The sequence below is a fragment of the Gymnoscopelus microlampas genome (genome assembly GCF_963454915.1).
Source record: "Gymnoscopelus microlampas genome assembly, chromosome: 2".
In the NCBI taxonomy this organism is placed as follows: Eukaryota; Metazoa; Chordata; class Actinopteri; order Myctophiformes; family Myctophidae; genus Gymnoscopelus; species Gymnoscopelus microlampas.
Genome location: NC_139939.1, coordinates 60,701,150 through 60,721,877, shown reverse-complemented (window position 1 = coordinate 60,721,877; position 20,728 = coordinate 60,701,150).

Here is a 20,728-nt window from a genome sequence, read left to right as displayed (position 1 = left end):
CCTTAATGATATGGACTTAACCCATTAAGACCATGAGGCCGATTCTGCAAATGCCTTCAAAACCGTGACTTCTCTGGAGTGAGTGTGGACAATCTGAACATTTTTACTGAAAACATTGATTTGATTGTTTGTACTTGACACTACAATTTCAGTAACTTAATAACCTTTCAACCTGGCGTATATTTTGGGCATGTCATCTCAGGATTGCAAGATTTTCAAAAACGTAATAGCTGATTTGCGAGTGTGACATTATAATTCGATTACGTATAAAATAGGGCTTCAGTGGTTAAATCTCATATCCTGCCCTCTCCTATTATGTCCTGTCTGTCTCTCTGTTGTCTTAAACGTGTCCAGATGGAGGTTCTACACCTCCTGACTCCGAAGCAGACTGCAGAGATGCTGCTGGTGCCTACTCCTCCAGAGAAAGACGTACATCATCCATGCAGTGTTTGACCATCTGACACAGTCTCAAGGAGACTTTCCTGAGTTCCTGCACCACCTGGTTCTGCTCGCTAGAGAGGTAACCTCATCTGTAGAGCGTCTTATGACAGCTTAAAAAACGTACAGCAAAATATAATAGTAATTATAATAATAATAATTATTATTATAATGCATGGACTTTTATTTTATTTCTTAGGTTAAGCCACCCTGTGATGTCTACCAAGTCATGTGAGTGTGTTGTGATGATGTTAAATGGCTTACATTTTAAAGGGGTTACACCATGAACGTAAAAAAAATATATTATATATAAATATTGCCCCCTAATACGTATTAAACAGGTTGTAAGCCTAAAAAAACAATATTGACCCATGTAATCCTTCCCCTAGTCCATGACGATGACTGGTCCATCGGCGTCTGCGGTTCTGGATGTGATTGGAGAGCTGAGAGTGTCGATTCTGACTGATGAACAGTTGAGGGACAGTGATGTCATTGGGAAGTGGTTCTCCGGACGTTTGAGAGGGTTCCTGTCATCTGCATCAGGAGAGTTTCTATACTGCCTCAGCAGCAGGAACCTCAGCTGTAACACATACCAGCAAGTGTAAGTATTGAGCTGGAGACTTCTTCCATCTGTATACCCTTTGACTGAATTTTCCCACCTGGGGCTATCATCTTTATGTGGATGTATTTCACATTTAATCTCCCATAATGGGGTGTTTGGATGAAAAGCATAGTTAAGTCACAATGTTTTGAATTTCTTTTCTTTTTTCTTGTGAGTAAAAAGTCGGGTAGCACTTTACAATAATGACCCGTTATAAAGCATTTATAAACGTTTATAAGTAGTTTGTAGACTATTAACAAATCATTAACAACCTGTTTGTTGACATTTGTAAATGATTACTAAAACCTTTATAACTACGGTTACAAATCATCTATAAAGGTATTAGTAACTATTCATGAATAAGCCCTGTATAATACATCTGTAAATGATTATTAAATCATTTGTAACTGATGATACGTAATATATACAAGCTATTGGTAGCTTGTTCATGTTTAACATATGCTTTGTTAAACATTCCTAAAGTATCTATAAATCCTTAGTACATGTTATTATGTGCCCTATAGTAAAGTGAAGACAGTTCATCATTTACAACTGTCTGTTAATGTGTTTGTTCATGTTTAACATGCTTTGTAAAACATTCCTAAAATATCTATAAATCCTTTGTACATGTTATTATGTGCCCTACAGTAAAGTGAAGACAGTTCATCATTTATGACTGTCTGTTAATGTGGACTTTCTCCTTACCTGTTGCAAACTACCTGGCTTTCATGAATGCAGACACCAAACAATTACTAGAATTATCATTCATGTTAAGCAAATGATGCGTAAGACATTCGTAAAGAGTTTGTAAACCATTTGTGGTGTTAGGGACCAAAAAAGGCACTACAAAGTACTACCAATCAACTCTAAATTGCCTGAAACGTACTCCTAACAGGTTTTTGGGGGGACGATTTTGGCCTCCACACTTAGTGATTATTTCGGATTTAACTTTCGTTTCGGTGGTGACCAACTTTCGTTTCGGTAGTTTGATTACAAAATGTCAGTTGTGTAAAAAATAATCTGACTATACTAAGTTGTTATTTGTTTGTTTAAGTCAGGCTATACTCTACTCAGAGTCATAAGTTTACAAAATGTACTAAAGTACAGTGAACGTCTGTGCGGTTTGTCTTCATCACTGAAAATAACGTACATGTAAACTGATGTCATGTGCAGTTGGGGTGAAGAAACACAACCATTTCACTCCTAATAATACCTATTTGATTTGACATCCTGACTTGCTGCTGTAGCTGAGGCTTGAACCTGTTACCTGTGGCTCACTAGTCAGTGACTCTATCCATTCACCTACAGCTGTTTCCTTAAATCTGTGGTTCTGAAACGTTTTGTTGTCAACCCCCCAAATTGACATGTATTTGGGCAGTGGACCCCAATGTGAAAAGATGTAGTGTCAGGGCCCCCCATGAAAAAGATTTATATTTATGCTGTAACACATTTTTTAAAAGTTATTTGTCTTGTTTGTTGTTCAAGTCAAAGCACCAAGAAGGCTGTACTTGTCAGCCATCTGTTAGCTCAATGGGTTGAGACGCAGTATTCATGATCCAGAGGCCATGAGTTCAAATCCCATTGATGTCTTTCCTATGATTCTTTCCTTTGCAGACTGGCTTCCAGAAGATCAACTGAAAACTACCAGGAAGGCTATATTTGTCATCCAACTGTTAGCTCAATGGGTTGAGACGCAGTATACATGATCCAGACGCCATGAGTTCAAATCCCATTGATGTCTTTCCTATGATTCTTTCCTTTGCAGACTGGCTTCCAGAAGATCAACTGAAAACTACCAGGAAGGCTGTACTTGTCAACCATCTGTTAGCTCAATGGGTTGAGACGCAGTATTCATGATCCAGAGGCCATGAGTTCAAATCCCATTGATGTCTTTCCTTTGCAGACTGGCTTCCAGAAGATCAACTGAAAACTACCAGGAAGGCTATATTTGTCATCCAACTGTTAGCTCAATGGGTTGAGACGCAGTATACATGATCCAGACGCCATGAGTTCAAATCCCATTGATGTCTTTCCTATGATTCTTTCCTTTGCAGACTGGCTTCCAGAAGATCAACTGAAAACTACCAGGAAGGCTGTACTTGTCAGCCATCTGTTAGCTCAATGGGTTGAGACGCAGTATTCATGATCCAGAGGCCATGAGTTCAAATCCCATTGATGTCTTTCCTATGATTCTTTCCTTTGCAGACTGGCTTCCAGAAGATCAACTGAAAACTACCAGGAAGGCTGTATTTATCAGCCATCTGTTAGCTCAATGGGTTGAGACGCAGTATTCATGATCCAGAGGCCATGAGTTCAAATCCCATTGATGTCTTTCCTATGATTCTTTCCTTTGCAGACTGGCTTCCAGAAGATCAACTGAAGACTACCAGGAAGGCTGTACTTGTCAGCCATCTGTTAGCTCAATGGGTTGAGACGCAGTATACATGATCCAGAGGCCATGAGTTCAAATCCCACTGGTGTCTTTACTGTGATGCTTTCCTTTGCAGACTAACTTCTAGAAAAACAAGTTAAAACCACCAGGAAACCTGTAACTCTCAGCCAACAGCTTAGCTCAACTGGTAGAGCGTCTGTCCAATAGCATGACTTGACTTGACTTGAGTGGGTTCGATTCCCACTCAAGTCAAGTGTCCCCGGTATCTTGGGGCAACGGATAAATTGACTGATATCCTTAGTGATGCTTCCCTTTGCAGACTAACTTCTAGAAAACAAGTTAAAACCACCAGGAAACCTGTAACTCTCAGCCAACAGCATAGCTCGACTGGTAGAGCGTCTGTCCAATAACATGACTTGACTTGACTTGAGTGGGTTCGATTCCCACTAACGTCAAGTCCCCGGTAAATTGGGGCAGCGGATAAATTGACTGATATTTACCGGGGACACTTGCCTCGAGTGGGAATCGAACCCACTCAAGTCAAGTCATGTTATTGGACAGACGCTCTACCAGTTGAGCTATGCTGTTGGCTGAGAGTTACAGGTTTCCTGGTGGTTTTAACTTGTTTTTCTAGAATTTAGTCTGCAAAGGGAAGCATCACTAAGGATATCAGTCAATTTATCCGTTGCCCCAAGTTACCGGGGACACTTGACTCGAGTGGGAATCGAACCCACTCAAGTCAAGTCAAGTCATGTTATTGGACAGACGCTCTACCAGTTGAGCTATGCTGTTGGCTGAGAGTTACAGGTTTTCTGGTGGTTTTAACTTGTTTTTCTAGAAGTTAGTCTGCAAAGGGAAGCATCACAGTAAAGACACCAGTGGGATTTGAACTCATGGCCTCTGGATCATGAATACTGCGTCTCAACCCATTGAGTTAACAGATGGCTGACAAGTACAGCCTTCCTGGTAGTTTTCAGTTGATCTTCTGGAAGCCAGTCTGCAAAGGAAAGAATCATAGGAAAGACATCAATGGGATTTGAACTCATGGCCTCTGGATCATGAATACTGCGTCTCAACCCATTGAGCTAACAGATGGCTGACAAGTACAGCCTTCCTGGTAGTCTTCAGTTGATCTTCTGGAAGCCAGTCTGCAAAGGAAAGAATCATAGGAAAGACATCAATGGGATTTGAACTCATGGCCTCTGGATCATGTATACTGCGTCTCAACCCATTGAGCTAACAGTTGGATGACAAATACAGCCTTCCTGGTAGTTTTCACTTGATCTTCTGGAAGCCAGTCTGCAAAGGAAAGAATCATAGGAAAGACATCAATGGGATTTGAACTCATGGCCTCTGGATCATGAATACTGCGTCTCAACCCATTGAGCTAACAGATGGCTGACAAGTACAGCCTTCCTGGTAGTTTTCAGTTGATCTTCTGGAAGCCAGTCTGCAAAGGAAGAATCATAGGAAAGACATCAATGGGATTTGAACTCATGGCCTCTGGATCATGAATACTGCGTCTCAACCCATTGAGCTAACAGATGGCTGACAAGTACAGCCTTCCTGGTAGTCTTCAGTTGATCTTCTGGAAGCCAGTCTGCAAAGGAAAGAATCATAGGAAAGACATCAATGGGATTTGAACTCATGGCCTCTGGATCATGTATACTGCGTCTCAACCCATTGAGCTAACAGTTGGATGACAAATATAGCCTTCCTGGTAGTTTTCAGTTGATCTTCTGGAAGCCAGTCTGCAAAGGAAAGAATCATAGGAAAGACATCAATGGGATTTGAACTCATGGCCTCTGGATCATGAATACTGCGTCTCAACCCATTGAGCTAACAGATGGCTGACAAGTACAGCCTTCCTGGTGCTTTGACTTGAACAACAAACAAGACAAATAACTTTAAAAAAATGTGTTACAGCATAAATATAAATCTTTTTCATGGGGGGCCCTGACACTACATCTTTTCACATTGGGGTCCACTGCCCAAATACATGTCAATTTGGGGGGTTGACAACAAAACGTTTCAGAACCGCAGATTCCAAGGAAACAGCTGTAGGTGAATGGATAGAGTCACTGACTAGTGAGCCGCAGGTAACAGGTTCAAGCCTCAGCTACAGCAGCAAGTCAGGATGTCAAATCAAATAGGTATTATTAGGAGTGTAATGGTTGTGTTTCTTCACCCCAACTGCACATGACATCAGTTTACATGTACGTTATTTTCAGTGATGAAGACAAACCGCACAGACGTTCACTGTACTTTAGTACATTTTGTAAACTTATGACTCTGAGTAGAGTATAGCCTGACTTAAACAAACAAATAACAACTTAGTATAGTCAGATTATTTTTTACACAACTGACATTTTGTAATAAAACTACCGAAACGAAAGTTGGTCACCACCGAAACGAAAGTTAAATCCGAAATAATCACTAAGTGTGGAGGCCAAAATCGTCCCCCTAAAAACCTGTTAGGAGTACGTTTCAGGCAATTTAGAGTTGATTGGTAGTACTTTGTAGTGACTTTTTTGGTCCCTAACACCACAAATGGTTTACATACTCTTTACGAATGTCTTACGCATCATTTGCTTAACATGAATGATAATTCTAGTAATTGTTTGGTGTCTGCATTCATGAAAGCCAGGTAGTTTGCAACAGGTAAGGAGAAAGTCCACATTAACAGACAGTCATAAATGATGAACTGTCTTCACTTTACTGTAGGGCACATAATAACATGTACAAAGGATTTATAGATATTTTAGGAATGTTTTACAAAGCATGTTAAACATGAACAAACAGATTAACAGACAGTTGTAAATGATGAACTGTCTTCACTTTACTATAGGGCACATAATAACATGTACTAAGGATTTATAGATACTTTAGGAATGTTTAACAAAGCATATGTTAAACATGAACAAGCTACCAATAGCTTGTTATATATTATGTAACATCAGTTACAAATGATTTAATAATCATTTACAGATGTATTATACATGGCTTATTCATGAATAGTTACTAATACCTTTATAGATGATTTGTAACCGTAGTTATAAAGGTTTTAGTAATCATTTACGAATGTCAATAAACAGGTTGTTAATGATTTGTTGATAGTCTAGAAAATGCTTATAAACGTTTCTAAATGCTTTAGAATGGGTCGTTACAAATGATTTAATAATCTTTTACAGATGTATATAAATGGCTTATTCATGAATAGTTCACTACTTACTAATACTTTACAAATGATTTGTAACTGTAGTTATAAAGGTTTTAGTAATCATTTACAAATGTCAACAAACAGGTTGTTAATGATTTGTTAATAGTTTACAAACTACTTATAAACGTTTATAAACTACTTATAAACGTTTATAAATGCTTTATAACGGGTCATTATTGTAAAGTGCTACCGATATGTTTTCCTTTTCGGCTATCAAAGCACTGCACTACAGCTCCTCCTCAACAACGGACGGATGAATGGACGCTTTTGTGACTTTGGCATTGAAGAATACGCGTGTGCTTCAGTAAGCCACTTAAGTCTCTCACATTGAACGCAACAGTTATTATTTTCCAATTTTGACTTCATTAAAGGTTTCCTGTTTTTTCTGTTCTGCTTTGTCCATTATCTCCACCCAGGTGTCCATGTTGACAGCACATGATCTGCCATCAGTGATGAAGTGTAACCAGTCCCCCAGCTCCACTGGTTCCAGACCAGTCTGGAAGCTGTTCCTCTCTAAGACCTCTGGGGTGTTGGATGCAGCTCTGGATCTTCTTACCAACACGGTACAAAAAGTAGCTCTAACCAGACACTGAAAACAACTTTTATGGTGAAGACAGAATGAACAATCTCTAAAACTAATTAAAAGTAACACATCTGAATTCTTAAATTATTTAAATTTAAAGCTCATGTTTTTGATAATCTTAAAAAGATTTGCTAATGAAAAAAAATGCTGATAAAAAAAATCACTGTCAGGCAAACAGTCTATCAAGAATATCTCTATTATAGAGCGGGAATCTTTATCTACTATTCCATACACTAAATATCCTCACATAATATTAATGCAAATTTAATAATATTAAATATTGACCCATGTAATCCTTCCCCTAGTCCATGACCATGACTGGTCCATCAGCGTCTGTGGTTCTGGATGTGATTGGAGAGATGAGAGTGGCAATTCTGACTGATAAAACAGTTGAGGGACAGTGATGTCATCAGGACGTGGTTCTCTGGACGTTTGAGAGGGTTCCTGTCATCTGCATGGTTTCTACGCTGCCTTAGCAGCAGGAATCTCAGCTGTAACTCATACCAGCAAGTGTAAGTATTGACCTGCATGTATTTTAGCCCCACTAGCAGCAGGGCTCTAAGGATGGCTACTGTATGTTGGTTGTTTGGTCTATACGTCCATCTGTCACTTTGGTCCCAAAGAAGATGTCTTGAAAACTACTGGCTGGATTTCCATAGACTTTTCTGTGCACCTTCATTCTTCCTGGGGGATGATTTTGATTTTGATGACTCCGTTGCCTTTTCTCTAGCTTCACCAATAAGCTAAGAAATAAGTATTTCTCATTCTGTGTTTGATTCACCAGTTTGAAGGAGTTTAGCCATCAGTTTGACAACATGACCTCACAGCAGCAGCATTTGGGCCTGAAGGAACTAATCCTCCCTTTCCTCTCCCGACCACAGCCAGGTACTGACTAACTGCAATATCTCAATAACAGTTTGGCTCTCATTTTCAAATGTATTTGCTAAATAAATATATTCCCATTCTATTCTCAATTAGAATGGGATATCTTTACTGGAAAATGTTTTGACTGGTATTTGCAGCCATTTTTCTGTTTGAATGCCTTAATACTTTGTTCTGATCTGTCCCCTACAACAGCAGTGCTTACTGGCTGCAGAACAACTTTGGGCCATTCTCAGCCCTTGTGTCTGTCAGAGAATTCCTGAATCTCAACCCAGGCTTCTCCCCTGTAAGACTTCATCGCTGTCACATAAAAAAAACTCTAAAGAATGATTAGACCAAATAGTTACCTTATTATTATCAAATAAAATCCAGTGGTGGTGATAATCTTTTCTTGACTGTCTTTCTGTTCAGCTGGAGGCTGTAAGGCTCCTGTCTCCAAAGCAGAGTGCAGAACTTGTGGTGTTGCCTCTTCCTGCTGAGAAAGACGTTGTCATCAACGCAGTGTTTGACTCCCTGACTGCATCTCCAACTGGATTGGCTGAGTTTGTGTCCCACCTTGTTATGTTCTCTGGAACGGTAAAAACATAAAGTAAAGATAATAGAAAATGTAACCATGCACATTAAGGTTTGAAATGACAACATATTTTTGCCAGTAAAGTAAAAGTATAGACAATTGGAAATACTCCAGTAAAGTAAAAGTACCTTCTAATTGTACTTTAGTAAATGTACTTAGTTACTTTACACCACTGGATATTTCATACCAGTGTATTGAAGGATATCTCTTTCTCTTCCACAGGGAAGTCATGTGGCTCTGCTGGGGAAATCTCCAACGGTCAGTTTGTGTACACCGGATCAAAGTTTGGAGACTCTGCTACAGGTGTCTGTGATGAAGGGTAAGAACATTATAAATATATATAAGAACTAGGGCTGGGACTCGATTAAAAACATTTATCAAATTAATTAGAGGCTTTGTAATGAATTAATCACAATTAATCACATTTTAATCGCATATCAATATTTTACTTGAGAACAGGGAAAGGCAATTTTTCATACGTCTTTTAAGTACATGTAAAAAAATAAAAGGCTTAAAAATACTAAAAAGAAGGAAAAACGTTGCGACGCTGAGGAGGAATAGCCAAAGTATAAAAGGTCATAATTATTGTGATGCTATATTAACACATTTTGATGTCTATAAAATGCATAAAAATCTTTTGAAAATAGCAGATCTACAAGCTCACAATGCGTTGCATCGCGACGCATTGTGAACTTGTTGATCAGCTAAATAGGCGAAATGTATATAGGGCTGAAGTGGTTTTGTAATCTAAATCTACAAAGTAACTAGTGACTAATGTTTTCAAATAATAATAATGATTTATTATTTATATTTGCCTCTGAGATAGTGGAGTAGAAGTAAAAGTACTGAAAATTGGAAATACTCCAGTAAAGTAAAAAATACCTCAGAATTGTACTTATTTACAGTACTTGAGTACATGCACTTAGTTAATTTACACCATCGATAATAAAATGCCCAAAATAGGGTCACCAGTCTGCCTGTGGGATTTAAAAATATTTAATAAGTGAAAAGTATCAACAAGAGCATACGATAAACAACTACATGGGATCCAATGGACAACAGGTTGTTTTCCCCATTTGCTGAAAAGTAACCTCCGACAATTTGAACGTTGATGATGTTTTTTGTTTTTCAATGACAACTGAAATACCGTATTAAATGTTTTTGTGCACCCAGAGATCCTGCAACATGGAATAGAGACACTTTGAACAACCTGGGTATTCTGCCACTGTACTTATCATCGACCTTCTACGATAAGTTTGATAAAGTGAGTAATAGATTGCCTTGGCTCTGTTAAAGGGATAGTTCACCCGAAAAAATACTTTGTTTCTATCAATTAGTCACCCCATGGAGACTTGAATTCATGGATTTTTTGTTTTGTTTTTGTCGCATTCCTAAGCCAATAATTTAATGACCAGCGGTTCCGGTAGGAGACACAAAGGAGACTCTTTGTGACTCCTACCGGAACCGCTGCCGGTCATCAAATGCCACTCCTATGAATTCAAGTCTCCATGGGGTGACTAATCGATAGGAAAAAAATGTAATTTTGGGTTGAACTATCCCTTTAACATCATTTCCACTTTTCTGTTGCTTCGTGCATTTGGTCATGTCTGTCTGTTTGTCCATCACTTTTATTGGGATTGGCGTTTTCATTTTGCCCGAGCAGAAAACTAAGCGACAGTTCCTGAAGGCATTCCTTAAAGTCCTTAGGCGGGATGGAGTGAAGAGGTGGAAGAAGAGGAGAATGAAGAAAGCCATCAGGCATTCCATTAGGAACAGCAGGACAAAACCATCCACCAGTAAGTCTCAGCTCCTGGGTTAGGGTTTTTTTTCCACCATTGTACCGAAAATTTCGTTTCGGTACACCATTGTACCGAAACGAAAGTTAAATCCGAAAAAAGCACTAAGTGTTGAGGCCAAAATCGTCCCCCCAAAAACCTGTTAGGAGTACGTTTCAGGCAATTTAGAGTTGATTGGTAGTACTTTGTAGTGACTTTTTTTTTTTCACCATTGTACCGAAAATTTCGTTTCGGTACACCATTCTACCGAAACGAAAGTTAAATCCGAAAAAAGCACTATGTGTTGAGGCCAAAATTGTCTCCCAAAAAACCTGTTAGGAGTACGTTTCAGGTAATTTAGAGTTGATTGGTAGTACTTTGTAGTGACTTTTTTTTTTTCACCATTGTACCGAAACGAAAGTTATATCCAAAAAAAGCACTAAGTGTTGAGGCCAAAATCGTCCTCCCAAAATCCTGTTAGGAGTACGTTTCAGGCAATTTAGAGTTGATTGGTAGTACTTTGTAGTGACTTTTTTTTTTCACCTATGTACCGAAACTTTCGTTTCGGTACACCATTGTACTGAAACGAAAGTTAAATCCGGAAAAAGCACTAAGTGTGGAGGCCAAAATCGTCCTCCCAAAATCCTGTTAGGAGTACGTTTCAGGCAATTTAGAGTTGATTGGTAGTACTTTGTAGTGACTTTTTTTTTTCACCATTGTACCGAAACGAAAGTTAAATCTGAAAAAAGCACAAAGTGTGGAGGCCAAAATCGTCCTCCAAAAAAACCTGTTAGGAGTACGTTTCAGGCAATTTAGAGTTGATTGGTAGTACTTTGTAGTGACTTTTTTTTTTTCACCATTGTACTGAAACAAAAGTTAAATCGAAAAAAGCACAAAGTGTTGAGGCCAAAATTGTCTCCCCAAAAACCTGTTAGGAGTACGTTTCAGGCAATTTAGAGTTGATTGGTAGTACTTTGTAGTGACTTTTTTCTTTTCACCATTGTACCGAAAATTTCGTTTCGGTACACCATTGTACCGAAACGAAAGTTAAATCCGAAAAAAGCACTAAGTGTTGAGGCCAAAATCGTCTCCCCAAAAACCTGTTAGGAGTACGTTTCAAGCAATTTAGAGTTGATTGGTAGTACTTTGTAGTGACTTTTTTTTTTCACCTATGTACCGAAACTTTCGTTTCGGTACACCATTGTACTGAAACGAAAGTTAAATCCGGAAAAAGCACTAAGTGTGGAGGCCAAAATCGTCCTCCCAAAATCCTGTTAGGAGTACGTTTCAGGCAATTTAGAGTTGATTGGTAGTACTTTGTAGTGACTTTTTTTTTTCACCATTGTACCGAAACGAAAGTTAAATCTGAAAAAAGCACAAAGTGTGGAGGCCAAAATCGTCCTCCAAAAAAACCTGTTAGGAGTACGTTTCAGGCAATTTAGAGTTGATTGGTAGTACTTTGTAGTGACTTTTTTTTTTTCACCATTGTACTGAAACAAAAGTTAAATCGAAAAAAGCACAAAGTGTTGAGGCCAAAATTGTCTCCCCAAAAACCTGTTAGGAGTACGTTTCAGGCAATTTAGAGTTGATTGGTAGTACTTTGTAGTGACTTTTTTCTTTTCACCATTGTACCGAAAATTTCGTTTCGGTACACCATTGTACCGAAACGAAAGTTAAATCCGAAAAAAGCACTAAGTGTTGAGGCCAAAATCGTCTCCCCAAAAACCTGTTAGGAGTACGTTTCAAGCAATTTAGAGTTGATTGGTAGTACTTTGTAGTGACTTTTTTTTTTCACCATTGTACCGAAACGAAAGTTAAATCCGAAAAAAGCACTAAGTGTTGAGGCCAAAATCATCTCCCCAAAAACCTGTTAGGAGTACGTTTCAGGCAATTTAAAGCTGATTGGTAGTACTTTGTAGTGACTTTTTTTTTTCACCATTGTACCGAAACTTTCGTTTCGGTACACCATTGTCACTACCGAAACGAAAAAAAAAATGTTCCCCCAAAAACCTGTTAGGAGTACGTTTCAGGCAATTTAAAGTTGATTGGTAGTGACTTTTTTTTTGGTCCCTAACATTCATCGAGCTCTGGACTTAGTCATTTTTTTTCCGTTTCGGTAGTGACACAATGGTGTCACTACCGAAACGAAAAAAACAATTGTTCCCCCAAAAATCTGTTAGGAGTACGTTTCAGGCAATTTAAAGTTGATTGGTAGTGACTTTTTTTTGGTCCCTAACATTCATCGAGCTCTGGACTTAGTCATTTTTTTTTCGTTTCGGTAGTGACACAATGGTGTCACTACCGAAACGGGGAAAAAAATTCACAGAAAAATCACTACCAATCAGCTTTAAATTGCCTGAAACGTGCTCCTAACAGGTTTTTGGGGGAACAATTTTTTTTCTGTTTTCGTCACTCGTCACTTTTCGTCACTACCGAAACGGGGGAAAAAAATCACAAAAAAATCACTACCAATAAGCTTTAAATTGCCTGAAACGTGCTCCTAACAGGTTTTTGGGGGAACATTTTTTTTTCTGTTTTCGTCACTCGTCACTTTTCGTCACTACCGAAACGGAAAAAAAAATTCACAAAAAAATCACTACCAATCAGCTTTAAATTGCCTGAAACGTGCTCCTAACAGGTTTTTGGGGGAACAATTTTTTTTCTGTTTTCGTCACTCGTCACTTTTCGTCACTACCGAAACGGAAAAAAAAATTCACAAAAAAATCACTACCAATCAGCTTTAAATTGCCTGAAACGTGCTCCTAACAGGTTTTTGGGGGAACAATTTTTTTTCTGTTTTCGTCACTCGTCACTTTTTGTCACTACCGAAACGGAAAAAAAAGTTCACAAAAAAATCACTACCAATCAGCTTTAAATTGCCTGAAACGTGCTCCCAACAGGTTTTTGGGGGAACAATTTTTTTTCTGTTTTCGTCACTCGTCACTTTTCATCACTACCGAAACGGAAAAAAAAATTCACAAAAAAATCACTACCAATCAGCTTTAAATTGCCTGAAACGTGCTCCTAACAGGTTTTTGGGGGAACAATTTTTTTTCTGTTTTCGTCACTCGTCACTTTTTGTCACTACCGAAACGGAAAAAAAAGTTCACAAAAAAATCACTACCAATCAGCTTTAAATTGCCTGAAACGTGCTCCCAACAGGTTTTTGGGGGAACAATTTTTTTTCTGTTTTCGTCACTCGTCACTTTTCATCACTACCGAAACGGAAAAAAAAATTCACAAAAAAATCACTACCAATCAGCTTTAAATTGCCTGAAACGTGCTCCTAACAGGTTTTTGGGGGAACAATTTTTTTTCTGTTTTCGTCACTCGTCACTTTTCGTCACTACCGAAACGGAAAAAGAAATTCACAAAAAAATCACTACCAATCAGCCTTAAATTGCCTGAAACGTGCTCCTAACAGGTTTTTGGGGGAACAATTTTTTTTCTGTTTTCGTCACTCGTCACTTTTTGTCACTACCGAAACGGAAAAAAAAAATCACAAAAGAATCACTACCAATCAGCTTTAAATTGCCTGAAACGTGCTCCCAACAGGTTTTTGGGGGAACAATTTTTTTTCTGTTTTCGTCACTCGTCACTTTTCATCACTACCGAAACGGAAAAAAAAAATCACAAAAAAATCACTACCAATCAGCTTTAAATTGCCTGAAACGTTCTCCTAACAGGTTTTTGGGGGAACAATTTTTTTTCTGTTTTCGTCACTCGTCACTTTTCATCACTACCGAAACGGAAAAAAAAAATCACAAAAAAATCACTACCAATCAGCTTTAAATTGCCTGAAACGTGCTCCTAACAGGTTTTTGGGGGAACAATTTGTTTTCTGTTTTCGTCACTCGTCACTTTTTGTCACTACCGAAACGGAAAAAAAAATTCACAAAAAAATCACTACCAATCAGCTTTAAATTGCCTGAAACGTGCTCCTAACAGGTTTTTGGGGGATTTTTTTTTTCTGTTTTCGTCACTCGTCACTTTTCGTCGCTACCGAAACGGAAAAAAAAATTCACAAAAAAATCACTACCAATCAGCTTTAAATTGCCTGAAACGTGCTCCTAACAGGTTTTTGGGGGAACATTTTTTTTTCTGTTTTCGTCACTCGTCACTAGTTGTCACTACCGAAACGGAAAAAGAAAATTCACAAAAAAATCACTACCAATCAGCTTTAAATTGCCTGAAACGTGCTCCTAACAGGTTTTTGGGGGAACAATTTTTTTTCTGTTTTCGTCACTCGTCACTTTTCGTCACTACCGAAACGGAAAAAAAAAATCACAAAAAAATCACTACCAATCAGCTTTAAATTGCCTGAAACGTGCTCCTAACAGGTTTTTTGGGGAACATTTTTTTTTCTGTTTTCGTCACTCGTCACTTTTCGTCACTACCGAAACGGAAAAAAAAAATCACAAAAAAATCACTACCAATCAGCTTTAAATTGCCTGAAACGTGCTCCTAACAGGTTTTTGGGGGAACATTTTTTTTTCTGTTTTCGTCACTCGTCACTTTTCGTCACTACCGAAACGGGGAAAAAAAATCACAAAAAAATCACTACCAATCAGCTTTAAATTGCCTGAAACGTGCTCCTAACAGGTTTTTGGGGGAACATTTTTTTTTCTGTTTTCGTCACTCGTCACTTTTCGTCACTACCGAAACGGAAAAAAAAAATCACAAAAAAATCACTACCAATCAGCTTTAAATTGCCTGAAACGTGCTCCTAACAGGTTTTTGGGGGAACAATTTTTTTTCTGTTTTCGTCACTCGTCACTTTTCGTCACTACCGAAACGGGAAAAAAAATTCACAAAAAAAACGTTTCGGTAGTGACACCATTGTGTCACTACCGAAACGAAAGTTAAATCCGAAAAAATCACTAAGTGTGGAGGCCAAAATCGTCCCCCCGAAAACCTGTTAGGAGTACGTTTCAGGCAATTTAGAGTTGATTGGTAGTACTTTGTAGTGACATTTTTTTTGGTCCCTAACATTCATCGAGCTCTGGACTTAGTAAATTCACCATTGGGTCACTACCGAAACGAAAGTTGGTCCCTACCGAAACGAAAGTTAAAACCGAAAAAATCACAAGGTGTGGAGGCCAAAAACGTCCCCCCGAAAACCTGTTAGGAGTACGTTTCAGGCAATTTAGAGTTTATTGGTAGTACTTTGTAGTGACATTTCTTTTGGTCCCTAACATTCATCGAGCTCTGGACTTAGTAAATTCACCATTGGGTCACTACCGAAACGAAAGTTGGTCCCTACCGAAACGAAAGTTAAATCCGAAAAAATCACTAAGTGTGGAGGCCAAAATCGCCCCCCCCCCCCCCGAAAACCTGTTAGGAGTACGTTTCAGGCAATTTAGAGTTGATTGGTAGTGCTTTGTAGTGAAATTTTTTTTGGTCCTGCGTGACGCAGGCCCCAGCTCCTGGACTTTCTCTTCTGGGATGAACGACTCACTGACATAGGCCTGACGTTGTGGATAGAGACATATTAGTGGAATGAGACATATTAGACGGGACACCTGCAACTGGAATCACTTTATTTGCGATACCTGTTCATTCATGCAATACGTTTACAAGACTTTTATCTTGGTGGTAATGTGGTCAGACAATATTAAATATTATGGTAAAAGGACAACAGCCTCACATGCAAGAATACAATGCAAAATACATTGGAAACAGACTTTCCAAATGTCTTCATGAAGTTATCATTTAATTGGATGAAATAAGCCAGGCGCACAAGAAAATACCAATTGTTGACCACTTAAGCCTTATTATATATTTTGTAGTGCTATTTTCAAAAATATCTAGCAGATCTTTAAAGGTAGGGTAAGTGATGTTTTTTTTTTTTTTTTGTTAAAACGTTATACTATATTCTGATAGTAATAATTGCTACAGAGCGTTTGTTCGGTCACAGGGGTCTCTCCAGCTCTTTAGTAAACAGAATTATGTACATTTTCAGGTAGGTGACAACATTTAAGCCAATCAGGAGAGAGTACTGAAAATGCATTTTCTGTTTAATAAAGAGCTGGAGAGACATAGAGACTCATTTTACTGAACAAACACTCTATAGCAATGATTACTATCAGAATATAGAGCTATTTCACACTTATTTTAACAAAAGTAAATCACTTACCCTACCTTTAAGTTTCGCCTGTAATGACATGCCCAAAATAGGCACGCCAGGTTGAAAGTGGTTAATTGAACTCAGACAATCTAAAACATGGACCTTTACTGGTCCATTTGGGGGGATGTTGCTTCATATTCAGTGACCCACCTCTTGCAGCTTGGTGAGAACAATGCTGGCGTACTCCTCTTGGTCCACTTTGTCCAAGATGGCGGCCAGGTTGTGTTTCACAGTCGTCGCGCTGAGGCAAGAGTTGAACTGTGTCTCGTCGTCGTAGTCGAAGGGGAAGGTCTCGTCGCCGATCGTCACCTGTGTGATTTGTCCCACCGTGCATTCAGTCGCTGTGACAGAGCAGAAGAGGCAGGGAAGGACAGCTTGTTACACACATTGTGGGTGTTGTTAATCACCTGCCCAAGGCCTTTGGCTTAACCCATTAAGGCCTGAGGTTCCGATTCTACAAAACGTTGTCTAAATCCTAACAGTTTTATGAAAAACGTATGTTACTATGTCAGTGGTTCTCAAACCTTTTCATGTCAAGGACCCCCAAAATTATATGTATTTGGCTGCCGACCCCCATCTGAAAATGTTTTGTTCCAGGGACCCCCCAGATGCAAAGATTTGAGTAAAAAAAATATGCTTTAAAAATATGTATATTCAAAGATTTGCTAAAATGTTCACGATTTTTCAAAAATAGCTCATAGCTTGTATATCTGCTATTTTTGAATATCCAAAGTATAAAAGAATGGTTTAAGTGGTTACAAAGACATGCAATTCCTGCGTTTAATGGGATGAGTGGTTTTATACAAAAAGAAAATTACGAAAATAGCAGATCTACAAGCTCATACAGGTCGTGTGACCTTGCAGATCTGCTATTTTTGCTATTTAACGTTTCTTGAAATTCTTTTGCAAATGTCTCCCCTATGATGACGAGCCCAAAACAGGGACGGCAGGTTTAAAGTGGTTACAGTATGTTAGGTCACCAAAGGAAACAAAAGCACCAAGACAGTGGTTCGCAAAGTGGGGTCCAGGGACCAGGGACCCCACGGAAACGCCCTTAGGGTTTCCCCAACAGAGATGCTGCTGGTGCCTACACTGCACGGTTCAGCCAGAACTGCCAAAAGTGTCAGAAGAAGAAACGGAATAATCTGAATAACAAAACGGGTCCATGCTGGAAGCCTGGCCCCGTAAAAATAAATCAGTATCAGCATCAGTAATGAATCACTTCCATTTTCTTCTGTTCTCTTTTTTACTTCACCTTTTCTCCCAGTTTTAGTGGTTATGTCAATTCTACAACAAGCTCAGTTTGATTGAGTCCACAATGCTATATGCAAGATACTTTGTATCATTCTTGTTTTCTAAGCACTGTATTTACTCTATTCTATCTAAATAACATGCATACAGTAGCACATGTAACTCTCATACCTGGGTGACAACGGTCTGCTTGATGACTTGAGGCGCAGTCACCATGTGTGTCACAAACGTGGGATTCTGGCCGGCAGTAAGAAGCTGAGAGCCGCTGATGCCATTAATGGTGGATGCAGGAAGGCCCACCACCAGAGAACCCAGAGTGAACAACGATGAGGCACTGTTGATCTGTGGATGGAAGCATGGAGATAGGTTACCACACGCATGAGAGCATGACTGATGTTGTACACCTTTATCTTTGGCACTGGGAGAGACCTTGTTTTGCATTTTCCTTCTGTGAATCCAGGACAAGTCACACACACACACACACACACACACACACACACACACACACACACACACACACACACACACACACACACACACACACACACGCACACGCACATAAACCGACCTGAAACAATCCTGAAGTCATCAGGGCTTGGATGATTGCCATGGTGTTCACTCTCCATTCCGACATCTCACCACTCCGACTAGTGGCTTCCGCGTGCGGTTAGGGTTAGGGTTAGGGTTAGGTATAGGGTTCGTCAACGTCGGAAAGGCGACATGTCGGAAAGGAGAAATGCACCCGATTGCCATGGCCTGACCCAGATTCCAGCCGCTTACAGCGCTGAGAATGCCAAGCGAGGCATGGATGTCTCCCGGCCTTGCGCCGGTGAGTTGGCCGGAGGATAAGCCCACGCTCTGACTGCCGAGGGCAGTGATGTACTTTGCATTGAGGTTGCCACCACTGTTGCCTGCCAAAGCAGCAGCAATCTACAACATATGGGAGATTAAGGGTTAAACACAACCCGTCAGTGTCAAAAGCATGAATGTGTGCGGCGCATGTGTGTGAATGTGTTACCTCTGGGTCGAGGTCTGTGCAGTGTGTTGTCAGGTTGTACAGAATGATCATGCTCTGTGAGGAGGTCAGCTGACTGAAAGATGCACCAGGGGCAAGGCATCGACACAGCAGAGGAAGCCTGGAAGCAGTGAGTGGAGATCGTCAGTGAGCTGACACATTTAGGCACTGGGTTTGATTTGTAAAAATTAAAATAAAAAACACTAAAATAGGGATGCCAGGGTTAACCCATTTAGACCGGGAAAGAATCTGTGTCATTTTTAGATTTCTTTGGCATTGTTTTTTTCAAATCTTTGAATATATATTCTACAAATGTCTACTAAATCCAAAAAAAAACTTATGTTGCTATATCAGTGAACACTCTCATGTCAAGGACCCCCAAAATGATATGTATTTGGCCGCGGATCCCCATCTCAAAATATTTAGTTCCAGGGACCCCAGAAGCAAAGATTTGAGTTAAAAATGTTCTCTTTAGAAATATATATATTCAAAGATTTGCACACATTTTCACTATTTTTCAAAAATAGCAGATCTACAAGTTCATAGCGTGGCACTTGGTCGCAATATAAACTTGTAGATCTGCTATTTTTGAATAGCCAAATAAATCGAAAATGACACAGACGTGTTCCCGGATTGAATGGGTTAAGCTCATCGTTTCACAGTTCAGACTTACAGCAGGGGATTGAAGTTGGGGTCCTGTAGGTAGATCAGTTCAGTGTAGTAGGCGGTGAAGTTGGCGTCCAGAACTGAATGGTTGAGCAGAGCAATGTTCAGCGGGTTTACAGTGAACACCTGGATGACCTAGACAGGATATAAACACAGAGGAGTTAGGATGTCCACTATCCCTCACAATTATATGCATTTCTCATCCGTCCATTCATCTTCTACATGCATAAAGTACATACATGCATATCATCACTGTCAAGCAGAAACCTTGTATCTCCACATTTCATCTTTTTAAGTGTGTTCATAGATAAATGCCGTATTTTATACTTTGCCGTATGACAGTGTCACGCAAAAGTAGCATAAATAGCAGATCTGTAAGCTCACAAAATGTTGCATCACGATGCGTTGTGACCTTGTAGATCTGTAGATTATTAGCAAATTCGCCTCTGCCATGCCAAAAATAGGGAGGCAAGGCTGACAGTGATTAAGTGATTTAAAAAAAATAACTACATTGGATCCATTTGAACACTGGTTCTTTTTTCCATTTCCTGAAAAGTAACAGTTTTGGACATACAAGGTTTCCACGCACCAGCGATGATATGTATATTGTACATTCATACAAATATAAAGTTTCCTTCCTACTGAGCAATACCTGTATAGAACCAAAAGTATTGAGGTCCTGTAGTGTGAGGAAAGGCATGAAGGGGCCTATGTACTGAGCGAACCAGGCGGTAGAGTTCAGTTCCGGATCGTTGGCATCGTAACACTTGGGCGTCGTTCCTGTAAACACAATAAAATATAAAAAAGTATATACGGTAACACATTTTTGGAATCAAATCTTGAATCCAAACTTGTAAAAAAAACACTTTAAAAAATAACAACAAAAACAAATAACAACGATGAAAAAGTGACCTGAGACAAGGTAGGCCTTGATGACGCCGTACACGTCGCTCTCTGCAAAGTCTGCGATGCTGTAGTTGTGTGTGCCCAGAACTGAAACACTGAAGAATTGAACAAAAAATTCAGTCAAAACAGACAAAGCGTGAAATCATGATGTATGACTATGAAAAATTATTTTACATAAAATACCGTACAATGTAATGTAGAACCGCTCATCACAGACACAATAGCTGTGCAGAACTGGAGTACTAAATATCAAGCTTATCACATTTAACTGAAAAGCATTTCTTTAAGTCCACTTACA